Raw genomic sequence first — 14,393 nt, 5'->3', positions numbered from 1 at the left:
AGGAGCAAATGAGTGCCATACATGCTGCTATTTGCTGCTTTTATCCTTTTTTGTTTGTATTCATCCATTCTTTTTTACTTTAGGTAGGACCAGCTGACAGCTAAAGTCTTTTCTGTGTTCATCCTACTACCTTAAACTTCAATGTGTTCTAGAGACTGAATAATGTTTCTTTGTTCATCCTTGAACTGTGTTTCAAGGACTGAAGTGTTACGTCAAAACTACATTTATATATCGGTATGAATATCGGCTAAATTTAATTTGTAAAAATGGGCATATTGTATAAACCCCAATATTGTACATTCCTAGTCAAACTAAGAAACAGAGTAAAGTTTCTGGCCAGTTCAAAAGGACCAAGGCCACAGCTGGCTCACAACCCATAGTTTTGACACCACTTACAGATTTACTGATGACCAGACTAATTGGAAAATATTTGTAACATTATTAGAAATTCATTAAAACATTGTTACAGTTTGGTCCATATTTACTATCACACTGGGGTCAGATGTTTATAGAGAAATGAAATTGTTTTTAGCATCGCCCAGCCTTAATAAAAAACCTGGTATTAAAGCAGCGCTCCTCTTAAACATGATGACCACCTGTATGAGTATACCTAGGGCCTAACCCATCTGTATGAGCTGCTGCAGGTCACTCTCTCACCATCATATCAGCTGCGGAGCGTGGCCACTTGCACTCCAGACACAGAGGATTACGCATGACGAGAGGAAATAACATTCCACTTCTATTTAAAATGTGCCAGAAATATAAAAACAAATGGACTGGGTATGAACTTCAAATCTCAAATCAGAGTGGAGTGAAGTTTTTGTGACAACAAATAAAACCCAAGGGGGAATCTGCGTGCAGGGCTTGCACACACCTCATGTAGTGACATTCATGTAGCATTTGCGAAATACAGTGCTGAACAAATTTATTAGACCACCTGTCATAATTTTCTCAGAGACCATCCAGCATCATGAAGTGCTTTAATGCGGACTCTTTCATTTTTTCAGTGAGCTCTCCACATTTTAATATTTGAACAGGAATGAGGAATTTCAAACTGAATTCACCTTTTTGTACCCAAATTTTAGCCGGCTCACTGGGCTTCCTGAGAAGTCAGAAATGAATCAAGCACAACATTCAACCACTAAAACTCATTTTTTCGGTTCAGGAATGCAAGTAAATAACTATAATTTGACGTATTAATCAAGAAATAATAATGTGCTTTTTTCCAGTTTTTTTGTAAATCAGTAAATTTGAAAATTCATGGATAATAATAATAATCATATTTTAGCATTAAAAATATCATTTGGGTTAAAGAGCTTCTACATATTGGTGTATTAACCATTGCAGAAACATAAAAAATGATTTTGGTAATTACCAATGCTGTTTTAGGGCAGCTGTGACATAAACCTTACTTTGGGTGGTGGTCTAACAAATTTGTCAAGCACTGTATATGTCACACTGTACAGCCCTGTGTGGTGATATTGAATAGCAGTGTTTCCCACACAAAGAATAGCTTATACTTGGGTGGGCAACCCAAAAGGGGTATACCATCCATTGATGTACATTGATTAATCAGTCGGTTGATTAATAATCCAACCAGATTGATAGAATGTCAATACATTGATCTACATGTCACCTTCAAACTATGCTTTTATTTTGAAATTCCTCCCGCACGCCAGTTGACAGATTCTGCCCCAGCAGCATCCTCAACAAGCTAGAAGTAATGGCAGTTGTTTTAAGTTTGTGGCTAAGGGAAATAGGACATCCACTCCACTCTTGACTTTGTGGACATATTTCAGACAAAGACTACACCAGGGCAGGTCTCTAACCTTATCTTGCTGACTACGTCTACATTTTATCCATATACAACCACCGTCTGAGATCGTTCACGGATAAAAAAATCCCTCTCCTCTCGTTTTAGCTAAAGTAGCATGAGTGGTGTCTGATACAGACTCTACGGATAAACTGAGAGGGAAAAGTCTGCTGTTTCATACCTCCTTTGTACAGATTGTAGTCCGCCATGTCACGTCACATTTATAAAAAAAAGACTAATTAAACTATGGTTAATTTCTGGAGCAATGCATCACATTAATGATTTGAAACATGCCGTGATACTGTCACGTAGATGTTGGTAAAGCCTGTGCAGTGGTTACAAACTAACGGCTCATGTGCATCAGTAAAGGACTTCAGACTAGCTTATGTAAACACAGAATGGGACACAGTAACAGAGTCTAAAAATAGCACTTAAATATACAGTACACTTGTGGCCCTTTGTTCTCTACTTCCGCATATCAGTGCATAGCCTTTTAAATATTGTCACCTCTTTGACCCTCTTTGCTTCATATCCAGAGACCTTCTAAAAACAGCATGGAGAGATTAAAAAGAGGGACAAGACGCTGTCTTGTGGCCCTGATGCACTCTTGCTACTGAAGAAAACTTTTCTTCTTTGTGTGTTTTGTTGTGCCTGCTTCTTCCTTTTCTTTGTTGATTATTAAATAGCAGTTCACAAAAAGTTACAAGAATACTGCCAAGGGGTCGACTGATATCGTTTTCTTCAGGGCTGGTACCAATTATTAGCAGTTCTTGATACTGATAACTAATATTTGGAACCAATATACATTTATAATAACTGCATGATTAAAAATTGGAAGGAAAATAAACAATTCTAAGTCCAAGATCTATCAACATGAGAAATGGCCCAGATCAAAACAAAAGAAGCAGGAAAACAGGCAGTGATGCCATGTGTTTCCTGTGTTTCCCACTTTTTGATTAGTTTGCTTTTTGGATTATCGCTAAACTAAAATGCTGATTGTTGGCCAAATATTGGCAAACAACAGGTCAGGCCGATAATCGGTTGACCCTGATCCACCATTTAGATAGGCGGGTAAATACTGGGATGTGTGATTAATGTTTTTCTCACTCCAGACATATCCTTAGTGTGGCTACGTGCACTGAAAAATGAGTCTGGGATAAATTACAAATACTGTTACACCCCTATCATTGACCACTTTTTCTTCTTTTTAAAATGTCTACAATAATTACTATCCATGGGCAAGAGAGAGGCATTCACTGGTATGTCAGAAGATCAAGTGAGGTATTTCAAAAGGCAAGTGATGTTATTTAAGTGCCCTAATACAGAGAACTGCTGATGAATACTGTCAAAAGAGTAGAGACACATAAAACAAATAAAAATGAGGTGGAATAACCCTCTCTGCCACTCCTAACACCCAGGTATAGTATCATCTTCAGAAGCGCTGCATAATAAGCCTCAGACTTATGCCACGTTCAACTTCAAATGTGAAATAAATTCAAGTGTATTGGTTTGACAGCTAAATAAATCATAAATCAATTCTACAGCACGTGATGCACTCTCTTGAACCACTAATGAAAAGCAAGCTGAGTGACACCCGATGGCATCAGATGACAGGGATCAATAGCGCCCTCTGATCAGCTTGCTGCTCCAGGTGGTAAAACACCAGCCTTACTCCATGTACTGATTAGTAAAAAGATCATGTCAGAGCCTGATCTGCTTAGAAGTTGCTCTGAATTATGAGTCATATTGAGATCATGATGTCAAAAATTCAATGTTTACAACAACACATGTGCCCACCTTGAAACACAAATAACATATAAATCAGTATCACATCAACAGCCGTGTCAGAGGATTTAATGTAATAAAAACCCATTACCTATCCACTGAAGGACAAAATTATACTGTCAACATTACTTATCTCCATCTGCTAGTGTCTACTGATCACAGTAAACAGCAGGGAAACCAGCCAGTCTATTTCTGGAGCTCAGAATGTCCCGTAGCATTACATGGAAAATTTCCAGACAAACCAAAAACATCAAACTGTAATGTCACGAGCCTCGGCCAACACATCCATTATGTGACTGTGGTCCTGAAAGTCTTGAAGTTGTCCAGGAGCTGTGGTTTATAAAATCAATGCAAGGCCCTTGGTGTCTGAGGCACGAAAAGCAGCAGCAGCAGGAAATCTGACACCAACTCAGTCAATAGCCTACTTTCCACTACAGAGCAAGAGTACAGTTAGGCAGGCTTTACACAGTCTGCATCCAAACCCCTCAAAAACATGCCTTTTCTAATCTACATGTAAGCTGATAGGGGTGCACCTTTCAATTCTACTAACAGTGTTTTCAATTAGAAGAGATAAATATTTAAAGCTTGGGCAGAAAGCCTGATTGAGATCTCAGGAGACGAAGAGGAGACTTCTGGCAATCAGGCCTGTGGTTTAGAAGAGTTGTGGGTACAGGCTGGAAGACTGAAACCCGTCCTGTTACATAATGAAATAGGGGGGAATTTGGCTAATGGACAGAGCGCTCAAGAGGCAGAGGGACTGCTGCTGACCAGACTATCAATGCAGACAGGCACATGTTATGATCCACAAAGGAAAACTAATGAGGAATGTGCTGCAAATCTAATTTCACCAGGGGGAGAGAACAGAGATAAAAACACTACTAGAAATATGCAGAGGGGAGCTAACAAGACAGGGAAAACTTTTCAGGATGTAAATTTAAATAGATGTGCAGTGATCTTTACTGCACAAGTCCAGATTCTTTCTGTACGTAACCTATTTGAACTCAAATCAGTAACTCATTAATTTATTAAAAATTTCAGAATGCAGACAATACATCTTCTTAACACCAAAATCTATCCCTTTTCGCAATACAAGCTTTCCTGGAATTAATCTACCAACTGAGAAGGAAGAGCACTACCAGGTAAACAGAGGCATGATGCTCAGCCTTACAGTGTATATGCTGAAATATACTTTCAAAAAGAGAGGAGTGTCTTAGTGGTCCCCAAAGACCAGTTCTCTTCAGTAAATTAAGTTTGGAACCCCTGACAAACAGGATGGACATGAATTCAGTCAATTGAGCAACTTTAGAAAAGGTCATCCTTATTCATTTAACTCTAAAGTACATTCTTACAACTTTAGGGTTGACATACAGCAAGTTCTTTTTTATTTGTATTTTTAATGTTTTATTTAAGTTATTTTTCAGTATTGTCTCAGGGAACCACCAACCAAACCTGCTGTTAATTTAAAGAATTGATTACAATAATAGATCAAGTCCTGTGCAAGAGAGAGTTAATATTTGGTACAATAAACAAAATGTATATACAGTGCTGAACAAATTTATTAGACCACCTGTCATATTTGTCTCAGAGACCATCCAGCATCATGAAGTGCTTTAATGCGGACTCTTTCATTTTCAGTGAGCTCTCCACGTTTTACCATTTTGAACAGGAATGAGGAATTTCAAACTGAATTCATCTTTTTATACCCAAATTTCAACCAGCTCACTGGGCTTCTCTGAGAAGTCAGAAATGAATCAAGCATAACATTCAACCACTAAAACAAATTTTTCTGTTCAGGAATGCAAGTAAATAACTATAATTTGACATATTAATCAAGAAATAATAATGTGTATAGGTGCGGTATGCATAGTTTGTGTTAACTGATGACCATTTCAGTTCAGCTATTAATTAGTTATGATTTTATGGCATTTAAAAAGTTTTTACATGCTTAATTTAGTAACATTTGCATTATTATAATTTACACAGCCACATTATTTGGTTATTTCAAGTTAATGTACTCATAAAAGCTAAGGATAAAAATAGGAGCCTGTCGCTTTAAGAAAGTGCGGTGATCTGTGATGCTAGGTACTGTGTGGGCAGACGGCCTGAGAGCCAAGAGGAGCTCACGGTTTTTCTGACCCTGTTTGGACTGTTTAGGTTTTTGTACATATTTAAAGCTGTGTCTGGATGGAAAACGTGTCTTCTATTTTTTTGTATTTTCTGTTCAATAAATGTTGAGAAGACGAACTTTAGTGGAGGACACACTTTTTTGGAAACATGCATCAGTCATAAGCTCCTGTGGAAGGTTTTATTGGAAAACCTACTACAATGTGCGTTACTATTTTTTCAGTTTTTTTGTAAATCAGTAAATTTGAAAATTCATGGATAACAATAATAATTATATTTTAGCATTAAAAATATCATTTGGGTTAAAGAGCTTCTACATATTGGTGTATAAACCATTGCAGAAACATTAAAATGATTTAGGTAATGACCAATGCTGTTAATTTAGGGCAGCTGTGGCACAAACCTTACTTTGGTTGGTGGTCTAATAAACTTATCAAGCAGTGTAAATATATTAAGGGTCCACAAATCATCGGCCTAGTTATTGAGGTTCTTATCTTGAATTTGGCAGATTATCTGTATTGACATTTTATTTTACAGATGATCAATTAAATTAATTAATCAAAAAATGGTCTACTTTGGCTTTGGCGGAGGTGTGTCTTCCTCACATAGTGTCGGTCTCACATAGTGTCTTTTCCAAAATGCTGTCTGATTGGCTAGATGTCCTACAAATATCAGAAATCCAGAAATCAACAATGAAGAATGGGCGCCGCTGACACAGTGAGACCATGGCATCACTTCCTGTATTCCTGCTGCAACTGTGTAACTGTGTTGTTTCTTGTGTCAGCAGAATAAGTACCCACTCTCCAACAGTACAAGTCAATCGCCTTTTCTTGCAGCTACAAAATGAACCTGGACAGCGGCTTGTAGATCTCTATAGAAAGGCAATAGAAATTATAATTATCCATCAGTTTATGGACATTTTCAAAGTCGTAACTTGTAAAAATAGTCAAAAGTTGTGCATGAAGTAAATGCAACACTGATACAAGGTTTACTAAGATGCTTGAGAATACAGAAGAAAAATGTATACTGTTCCCTAAACTCAGTAAATGTCTTGTTTGGTTAAAGCTTTGAGGAAGACCACAGCCAGCTTAACATAATCAAGATCAAAAAAAATTTCTACTTCATGTCATTTTTTCTGAGCAGTGAAAGGTACATATAAGCTCATAAATTTTGTCTGTAACATCATGCTTAACATTTCCTTACAGTAAAATTTGTTATGTAACATTATAATAAGCAGGATAATCACAGCTAACACATCACGGCTAATTTCTGTTTTGTAATGTAGACTCATGTAATCTCTGTAGCTTAGTATTTTTGCTCTTTGACATCAGTGTTAACTGTAGCCAAAGGTTACTTGGCTACATTTACTTGGGCAGCTTGTTGATTGTTTGTTGAGTGAGCTAAGGGGGCGGGCTTAGTGCCAGGTCAATTATTTTCATTGATCCATACCATTACTTTTCCCCCATTAAATCTGGTGATGTTTGCAATGAGCAGCAGCATAAGGGCATGTTTGCTTAACATTGAACATGGATCTGCTAATCATTAACCATCTGTGCACTCGGTCTCATCTTCTAACAATATTTACCACATCTAATGATGTGAAATCTATGTTTGGAATGTAACAGATGGGTTTTTGGACATAACATCAAGTCTGTCATGTTCCATGTGCTTATCTCTTCTCTCTTCTTATTTTTCACTTTCTATTTCAGGGAAGACAAGAAAAAGTGTAGTGCTACAGGATCTGATAAGGTCAAACTGTGATTCCACTGGACAACGTTGTGGTTTACTATTGCAGTTGTTATATAATACAAATTGGTATCATGAGTCTACTTGCTTGGTTATCAAAGAAATGCAGAGAATAATTATAGTTTTGAAATGTGTATTTATCAACTTGAAACATATAAATATAGAATGTTTTCTGATTTTAAAAATAAAGGTACTTCTACAAAGTGCAACAGTCTCACTACTGTAAACTTAAAAGACTTTCTGTTTTCATCATCTTGTGAACCTCTCAAGCACTTCTTAATACAAAAACAATTGCAGTCGATTATGCAACCATGTAATTGCATAGCCTGACATCACGATTGCGATTAAATTAAAAGTGCATCACTAAAAAAGTATTTCAAAAAAGTAGGTGGGGGGGTTGGGAGGCATGGGTGGGAAATGGGTCAATTCAATGTGAGATTACCATCCTCCATGGCGGGTATTCAACTCTGTCAGCTCACTGACTGCGGTCATGGATACCAAAGAGTCACATGTCAGAGCAAGGAAACGGCATTTTCACAGTGACATCATTCACAGTTGATGTCATCACATGACATGGAAAGCACCACTTCAGACCATCTACACCTCTAAAACAGCTTCTCAGCTGAGTCAACCGTCAGACTGCACTGTGTTTGTGTGTTTGTTACCTCTACCCCTTTGAGTTTGGTGTGTTCCTGCCTGTTTCTCTATGCACACGCTGTATGTTAGGTGTGTGTGTATCACCATGGTTCAGTCTCTTCCCTTGAGACAAGGCTGTGTATTTGTCCATGTATTTATATTGTTCTATAGGCAGTGTTTTCTCCCGTTTATCTGGACACCGGCTTCCTGCATAAATTCAGCTGTGTATTTCTAGACACATGGCTGTGCTAGCAGGACAAATAGTTCTTATCATATAGTGCCATTTGTGATCGGCATGTAGGGGTGTGGGCAAGATATCAAGTTTCATTTTCATCCACTCTCAATCTAAGCAGCAGTGGACTCACACTGCTCAGGCTCACACACGCTGCATGAAGTGGTGACAACACTTAAAAAAAGGTGTAAACAAGGGCGCCTGTGAAGGTTCTCAGTCATGCAGCTGATGGTGATTTAAGACTTGAGCCAAAATGCATTTGGACTTTGGTTGAGATTAGTGAGGATGTTTAACCTCTTCATTAGAACTGAATGTAAACAAAGGGCTCTTTCCATGTTATGCTACATAATAATGACACAAATGTGGGTGTATAGTTTGTATAGTTTTAACTGTAAAACAAAATAATTTTATTGTTTTTTTTCCTCTGGGTCTAACACATATCAAAATTCGCCATAATTTACTCATTCGGACCGGTTCATTCAAAGTTTACAAGTACTAGCCTGGCAACATAGCCACATCGGAGGGGGTGGACACAAAACATTAAGTCCTGTTGCCAGCCAGCCTCCGGAAAATTGGCCAATCGGAGGAAAGCAGGTCCGTGGAGCAGGGGGAGTTAAAGAGACAGCAGCGAAAACGAAGTGTTTCAGATGGAGGTTAAAATAAGGGCTTTTCAGGATGCCAGTGTGAGAAACATGAGGAGTTTTTTGAGCTGTAAACCATGTAAAGCTACTACGTGTGTATCAGAGAGATGGTGTAGAGCCTTGAAAAAAGGCATAATACCCCCACTTTAAGCTTTTTTCTCTTCTCTTCTATTTTAAACATTTACGTGACTTGTCTGAGCATCTTGTATTAGTCAAGGGACTTTTCAATCTTACTTCAGCCCACAACATCTACAAATGTGACCACAAGGTTCCTGTCACTTACCAGACAACGGAGCTGTAAACATGAGCGCAGGATAAAGATGTCACTTTACAAGCAACAAGAGGAACTCTGAAAAGAGTTACAAGCAAGGAGGTGTGGAACTGCAGAGAGAGGGAGCTGACTAGTTTAGACAGTGTGTGGCAGTTTGTCTACAAGTTCTGTCAAATAAAAACAAGAAATTTCCCAATACTGGCTGCCCAAGACTACCAAAACTACTGCTGTTCTATTTAAACAGGTATTGATATGGTTTATTTTTTACTAGAATTTTAGCAAAGTTTTAATACAGACATGTCTAGTATCAAAACAGTTTGCGGTATATTATATTCCTGAAATACTTGTGAAGGGGTTACCCTATAATTTCTTCACACTGTACCCTATACCAGCACAGGAACTATTGTTTGATCAATACAATATGCATTCAGTGCTCAGCCTCTATTGCAAAGGCATGGATGTCTATGTGATCAAATACTAACATGAATAGATTTCTATTAGAAAGAAAACATAAGTCTCCAGTGGTTCCGCATCTCAGATGTTCTCTCAATCAAACAAACATGACATGAATCAATAACTGGGGTCCTTCTTCCAAATCTGGCTACTTCCTTTGAAAAGGTTGGTTTTATATCATCTAACATTATGAAAGTCATAATGACTCTGAGCCTGGTCACCACCTTGCTTTACATTGCGGTGTTCCTCACACTTTGCATAAATGTGTGACAATTGAGATCTAGACCTTATTTCACAACATCCTACTTTTGTTTTAGACACTTGAGAATTTGCTTCATCACACTTCCTTAGATTACAGTAATTGTGAACTAACCCTCACAGATGAAATACTGTCCTGTTTTCCAGCACAATTCAACAATGACTTTGTCTTTTAAGAATAGCATCACAATTGAGTGTATCATCTTCCTGTGCATGTGTACAACAGATAAAGTTTTTGTTGTTGTGGTCAGATGTTTATAGGCAGTTTCTGAAACTCCTGGAGGCTAAAAGAGGAACTGACCTTTAGAGAGCTTCCTCATCACTTCTTCTTTGTATCCACCAACGTTATGCAGACATTCCCTCAGAGACCCTGACAAGATACAAAAACAAGTATAACCTTTAATAAACAATGAGAGCTGTTCAAACCCCATTAATATGAATGCCAACATCTACAAGCATTTAAAAAACTCAGTACCCTTCATTATTTAAATATTGCTCAAACTGTACAGTTTGTAAAAGAGTCCCTCTGTTCATACACAGTTAAATCTGTCCAAGTACATCTTTACACATACAATGAGTCAGAGACTCATAGAACAAATGTAATCAGAAATAATGATGTTATGTGGAGAGGCGGATACATGAGTGGAAATGTGCACCAGTAATTACTTCATGGATGACACTGATAAAAGGATTAACAGTTGAAAAATGATGGTAGTTAAAATGTTCACGTTCTCCTCACACAGACTGTTTACTGTTAACGTAGTAGTATGGACAACTGAAGAGCTATTCTTTGTGTGGGGCTCTTTGTTGACACCGTGGGTCATTGCAAATGCCTTGTTCTTACAAAAAGTCACAAGTCATGCTGTGTTCATTTTGTCAAATGTTTTTGTGCTTGTTGGAATATTCTGGTCACAAAAGTAACTTTTTGTTCATTTAAAAAAATTATTATCAGAATTTTAAAACATTTATGTTTTTCACTCATGTGTTTTAAATAGTGGCTTGTTTTAAAAAGTTATGCCTGTTTAAGTTATATATATGCAGATATGTGTGATGTAAATTTCGAAAAATCAATTAGTAATGTGTGAGAATCATGATCTCTGCATGAACTAGAATAATCGTGATAATGTTTTTTGTCATAATCAAGCAGTCCTACTCTCTGACCAAGAGAAGGAGGTAAGTTTATAATCTACAAGCATCTTCTTTTGGTCTCGGCGCCATTTTTCATACATTCCCACCAAAACTCTGTGCATGCTGGATATGCACTCAGAGAAAGAATTGTGCTTAGGGGCTTCCAGTGTCAGTGTTTCAATTTCAGTGGAAGAAACCAGGCTAAACTCTTTGCATGCACTGAATAATCAGATTATTGGGCAAAAAGATAGGTGTGTTAATCTGAATTTTCATGATCCAATTATGACTTTTATCTGATAAAGATTATTGGATTATGCACTTAAATGACTTCTTGAGTAATCCAGAAATTAGATGATAATCAGATTATTAGTGTGCATGTAAACACAATCAGTATGTCAAATCTGATACAAGTTCTAATACAGTTTATTTTTTAGGGACAGTGTTTCGTACATAAATGTACAAGTCTTATCTGCAGGCTAGTAAACAGGTTACAACAGATGTGAAATCATTTGATAAGTTTAATAACATAACATAAAGCACATCTATCTGAATAAGCAGAGCAGGTATTAGCTGCAATAGAAAGATCTAGTGAACAGCAGTATCTGTATTTCTTGAATGAGACTTTAGATGCAGATATTAGCGCTATGATGATGTTTTTGTACGTAGGCATTTTCAGTGTGACACTGTTGTCTTGCCAGAGAATGTTGAAGAATATAGAATAGAGTTTTTAAAAAGTTAGAACATGTCAAAGTCATTTGGCTGGCACCTTAAAAAACTGTGAAATTGCGATGAGGATTGGTGGACTTCCTGTTGGGATTTGGGCATGGGTCCAAGAGGCATTTTTGTAGGTCTGATGATGACCTATATGCTCATCAAGACTCATAAGTCTAGGTTGACTGGTGTGCCGGGGCTGATTTTTTTATGGCAACACACAAAAAACACGTATCAAAAATCAGTGGAGCGAATGTTCCACTGACAGAAGGGGGTGCTGTGACAAATCATATTGATGCATGGATGTATCCAGGACCAATGTGTGATTATCCTTGTGATGTTTGGTGATGATTGAAATAAACACTTAAAAGTTACAAGGCAATACTGGTTTAAATACACTGTAAAAAAAATAGACAAAAACTAAGTCTAAGTTTGTTACTTAACATTGTCTAGTTTGAGTAAAAAATCCTGGAGTCAATCAGCTGAAATCCCTCAGACAAGTTTGCTAAAATGTGCTAAGTGTCCCTTAGTGGAAAAGGCCAAAAAACATCAAAATTTGATATTTCGCTGCTTGCAGTACATTTCCTGTATGTTTTAGAGGATGGTCATTATGTAATTTTTTTTTTTTTGTCTTATCATGATACATATGTACATTGACTTTCATGCATGTAGGTCTTACCCATGGCCCTAGTTCATTTTGGCGCCCCCCAGAGGCGACCGTGTGAAGGGCTTATACCATCCCACCACCAGATAGCTATTTCCGCAGGACAATTTTTAAAGAAAAAAAGGGACTTTTTACATATATTAAGACCCCCAAAACAGTCCTTATATTGCAGCAAATTTTTCAACAAACTAAAGAAGTAGTGAACACTTTAACATTTTTTTCCAGCTTTACACTGAAGTTTCTGATTGAACTATGATTAAACACATCAATGCTGGTGTTATTTCTGACATTTGCACCAAACTGATAAAAATCTTCATTTTACGGCTTTTAATTATGCTCAAACAGACATCTGCTTTAAAAAATCTTTTCTGAAAAGGTGGGGCTTAAGTGACATAGAATCCTGCCATTGGTAGGTTTCTATGTAATAAACGCTATATAAAAGGTAGAATGTTACCGCCTCTAACTGACTTTACCATCAGAGGCCACTCCTATCCTCTCTTGCACCTGCACTGCTTTGGCTCTGAGACCTTTGGCTTTAGTAATGCCAATGCTGGAGCCAACAGTCTGAACAGGTAGTGCTCTGAACCACCACGCTCCACCACCACTCCACAGCCTGCTTCAGGGGACTCTGGAGGGGAAAAATCCTCCACCTCAAAAGATCGCTCTGAGGCAGCAGTGCTGCCTGACTCTCTGGCAAAGGGACGTCACTGTCACTCCCACCTCATCTAGAAAACTTCTATTTCCCCTCCCTCCTTTCAGTGCCAAACTGCTCACTTTCTGTGCATTTTTTGAATTACTGAAGTGGGCAGAGCAAGCTTTGAGTTCGGGGTTACTTACACTTTAAATACATCTGGGTCCTTACCGACCCTAGGTCAGTCCTCGGGCCCTAATGACTAAGGTTTAGGTTTCAGCAGCTCAGTATGTGTGACTCAGTAGAGTGTTAATAACACAAGGCACTTTGCTACTTTAAGGTCAACTCTGTTGTCGACAAACCCGCCAGACAACAGTTCACTAATCTGGGTTAAAGTGGGTAAGAGCTGCTGAGTGTAAAAAGATATGAGGCAGAAGACATTACGACATTACTGTTAGACAATAAATCTAAAAGGGATGGTGCTGTCACAGTGGTGACGGCTGGATAGCGGGACTTATTACAGTTATTGAGCAAATTTTTTAAAAATAGAATTCTTGTTTTTTGAATCTTTGATTCTACTTATGATTACAGTTTGGATTTAAAAACACATTGTCACCTTATTTGACAGAAAATGTAAGTCCCTTTGTGAGAGTAGTGCTTGACTGCAGCTAACAATAAGCTGTAAGTGCTGCAGGGTTTTGACTCCTTAAAAAAAAAAAGTTTCACTTTCCAGATATTCAATCAGACAAACCAAAATTCATAGTCATGGCATTATCCACACAAAAGAAAATGCTGCAATAAAGGATTAATTGCTAAAAAGCCGAATTTTCCTAATGAAGCGTGAACAGACTGAGCTGTTGTAGGAGCTGCATGCTGTAAATGACAGACCATAAAGGAGTCAGTGTGAGGGAGCTCCACAGTGCTCGGCCAGCAGCCAGCTGGCACAGCGCCCTGAGAGTGAAGAGGAGTGCTCTGTTTTAACGAGACCTTTTTAAGACAAACAAAGCCTTTGATGGTAGCAGTGAAACAACATCATGATAAATCTCATAGAAACACTTTCAAATGCTTGCTTTGGTCTGTCCGTACTGCTTTAATGTGTTCAGGGAGGGTCCAACACTGATCATGACTGAACAGAGTCTTTACGCCAGCAGGAGATGCGTAGGTAGGACAGAGTGTGACTTTTTCTGGTGTATTTGTGCGCTTTTTCAATAGCCAGAGCAACAATCGAAACTGCCCCCTCATTCTTCACTTACAACCACAATATCTCTTCAAGCAGGAGATGACTCTCTAAACAAAACCT

The 14,393-nt window shown here is 38.0% G+C and overlaps 1 protein-coding gene across 4 annotated transcripts in view; it reads right to left on the bottom strand.

Annotated features, from left to right (window-relative positions):
* The window catches only part of LOC121508376 (inactive rhomboid protein 2-like), a 59,856-nt gene that overhangs the window by 34,924 nt on the left and 10,539 nt on the right, over positions 1 to 14,393 (bottom strand). For 3 of the 4 annotated variants that reach the window (XM_041785178.1, XM_041785180.1, XM_041785179.1), the window contains one exon: positions 10,261 to 10,329. The exons of the other annotated variant lie outside the window; for it this stretch is intronic. The gene's annotated coding sequence lies outside the window, so the exon portion shown is untranslated. The remainder of the gene's footprint in view (positions 1 to 10,260; positions 10,330 to 14,393) is intronic. 4 annotated transcript variants of the gene reach the window in all.

The sequence above is a fragment of the Cheilinus undulatus genome, linkage group 4 (genome assembly GCF_018320785.1).
Source record: "Cheilinus undulatus linkage group 4, ASM1832078v1, whole genome shotgun sequence".
Lineage (NCBI taxonomy): Eukaryota > Metazoa > Chordata > Actinopteri > Labriformes > Labridae > Cheilinus > Cheilinus undulatus.
The sequence above is the reverse complement of the archived record's forward strand: the minus strand, read 5'-3'. Positions and strand labels throughout refer to the sequence as shown.